Genomic DNA, 3,149 nt, shown 5'->3' with positions numbered 1-3,149 from the left:
CCTGGAGCTTTGTCAGAAGGCAATGACCTGACCACCAAATCAATCTGTTGCCTGTCAAAAGGCGCCACTAAGGAACTGAGATCAGTTGATGCCTGCATGAGTGAGCTCAAGTTAAAGTGAATTGTGGAAAATTTAGAAACACCCAGTCTATCTTTAAAGGCTTCCCAGATCATATCAGCCTTGTGATGGTGATAAAAAATAGGAACCCCAGCATTATCCTCAAGACAAGTAACTAAGTTTCTTCTAAACTTTGTGGTTGCATTTGCATGGAAGAACTTGGTGCTTGCATCCCCAAGATGACCCATTTGATTTGCCCTCTCTGCTTCCAATATATTTTCTGCTGCTTCAGGAGACTCTGCAATTTTAGTTCTAGAAGTTGCCTGAAGTTCCACTCCGGAATAGAAAGATCTCCGAATTCCTCTATTATCTGCAGAAATTCTAGCACAATTTTAACATTATCAATAGCAATCTTCAGATTAAAGAGGGTTGCCTTCCAGGATTTAAGAGCTAAGGTTTTTGAACTTAGCAGTTAAAATCTTAGCTGCATCAGTAAGGTGAGCAGGTGTAGTCGAATGCTGTTGAACAACATTATAGAATTCAGAATGCTCAAGCCAATGATTTCAAACCTAAAGACAGAACCCTTTCGAATTTTAGTGGAGATTGTGATAGCACAAGGGACATGATCAGAAGTCTCCATAGAGAGAGGATAGGCAAAAGAATTGGGGTAAGACAGGGTCCAAGAAGTGGAAGTAAAAAAACCAATCAATTCTCTCAAGGAGAGGGGAAAGCTGTTTATTGGACCAAGTAAACTTCCTGCCCTTCAAATGGATTTCAACAAGGCCAAGATAGCTAATTGCATCATTGAACAGATACATATCAACATGATCCCCCCCCCCCCCCCCCCCCCCCCCCCCCCCAGTCTGATTTCTATCTTCAGGAGATCTACAAAGGTTGAAATCTCCTACAATGATCCAGTCTACAGAATCTGGCATATTGATATTTTTGAACCACTGAATGAATTCTCTTTTCTTAGGGTGAGTACATGGGGCATAAACATTTGTAAGAATCCAATGAGCATTGTCATGCATAGAATAGAATTCAACAGACAAAGCATATGAATTTTGGAAAACTAGATTTCCCTGGAAAAAGACTGATTTCCAGATAACAATGGAACCACCTAAAGCACCAACAGAAGGAAGATAGACATATTTATGAAAAGAGGAGGGACATATATTTCTGAGGAAAAGATCATCAAAATGTTCTCTCTTAGTTTCTTGGAGACACACTATATCACATTTACTACCTACAATTCTGTCCCTAATAGCATTCCATTTCTTGTCTGAATTAACACCTCTTACATTCCAGCACAAAATGATCCAACTCTTATTATTCATATGTAAACAAAAGTTTTTGAGAGCAAAAGAGATCTAAAGCTTAGCTAGGGAAAAAGAACACTACTGAGCCTCATCTTTTGGGGGCTAGCTAGGCTTCTTCTTTGCAGCTTTTTTCCCAACTGGCTTTTTGCTTGTAGGCTTCTTCTTGTTGAGACATTCCTCAGTTAGGTCTTCAGGGTTGATGTTGCAAAAGGTAGCTCCCAAATCTCTTATGATGGAGGTGGGGATCTCTGGGGGATCTGAGGTGCAACCAAGACAGTTCTTTTCTTTGCAGCTTGAAACCTTGAAGCCTTTGTGAAGCTTTTTGATTCTTAGACTCCTTCTGAGGTCAGATTCAGAAAGAATGGCCTCCTTACCCTTCCTTGTTCTTGGAGTCTTGGAATTCTTCAATAATAACAGAAGAGCTGCAGACTTGAAGATTACTAACAGGGCAGACTTTTGGGAAATGGAAGACAGTTGAGTTACCTGAGGAAATAGCTGTGAAAAAAATCCTAGGCAGGGGACTGAAGAAAGCCTTTAGCCCTGTCAAAGGAAGGGGACTGCAAGAGCGTGAAAGTGAAAAAAATCATCCAACTGTCAGGAATGATGACAGTAGGCATATTGATAGAGTGATGTGAGAAGTGTCTTACCCACTATTTGATAGCCTCAGGATTTGGCTTGAGCATAGAAGATTGATCTATCCAGGAGTTAAAAGCTGCCTCAGCCTCAGGCTGAAAGAACTGAGCAAAGCCAACTTGAATGTTTCCCTGATTGATCTGTTGAGGTTCATTTTCTGGTTCATGCAGGTATTCAATTAGATCAGGCATAAGAGGTTGCAAGTTCTGCAGATTTGGGAAAGCAACAACTTCGACAGGCTCAACAGGCATAGGAACAGGTTCAGGTTCAGGCTCATTAGTGTGATCATCCATAGCCAAGACTTGAATCTCAGGGTCGTGAGCATTGTGTGGTTCCTGGAAATTGAGTGCCTGACCATCCACATTATTGATGATTTCTTCATTAGGCTCAGGTTGGATGGGAATAAGCTGAGGCACTTCATCATCCTGAGCACCAAAAATTACAGGCTGCAAAGGAGGCTGGTTATCCATCAAAGGCCGTTGTGCATCTGCATTGGGCCAAACTCCCCAGCCCAAGTTCTGGTGAAAGTTGGGGTTTGGATCTGCTGCAGCAAAAGGGTTAAAGGGTTGAAAAGGTGGAGGAGGTGGACCTTGTCCTGGTTGCCCTTAACCAAAGAAATCAAAATTGTTGGGCTGGAAGGCATCATCATTATTATCTGGCACAGGAGGTATGTCCTCATCTTGTGGCAATCCACCAAGAAGTGTAGCCTGAAAAACTTTACATTGGACAATCTAACTATCAGACGTTGGCTCCAAACCTTCAGAGAATGTAAAAAACCAAGGTATTGAGTCCAGTCCACAGACACGAGCTCTGACATACACTCGAGCCATGTTCTGATAATCCTCCTCCTAGACAATCAATTTACCAAATTCAGACACAGCCTTGTCAGCTAGAGCATGAGACCATAGGTCGAGATTCAGACCAATTAAAACCATCCAAACATCATAAGTCATCACTGTGGTTCTATCATGAGGAATGAAGATTATTGAGCCATTACCATAAGAAATAGGACTGTTTTGGATCAACAGATCTCTCTGTACATGTAAGTGAATTTGACATAAGCCTGACCGAAAGGACATGGTTGAATAGCTTCATAGGGAAAAGCATGTTGCACCGTGAGGAAATCAATCAGGACATCCC

Source organism: Miscanthus floridulus, chromosome 9 (genome assembly GCF_019320115.1).
Source record: "Miscanthus floridulus cultivar M001 chromosome 9, ASM1932011v1, whole genome shotgun sequence".
In the NCBI taxonomy this organism is placed as follows: Eukaryota; Viridiplantae; Streptophyta; class Magnoliopsida; order Poales; family Poaceae; genus Miscanthus; species Miscanthus floridulus.
The sequence above is the reverse complement of the archived record's forward strand: the minus strand, read 5'-3'. Positions refer to the sequence as shown.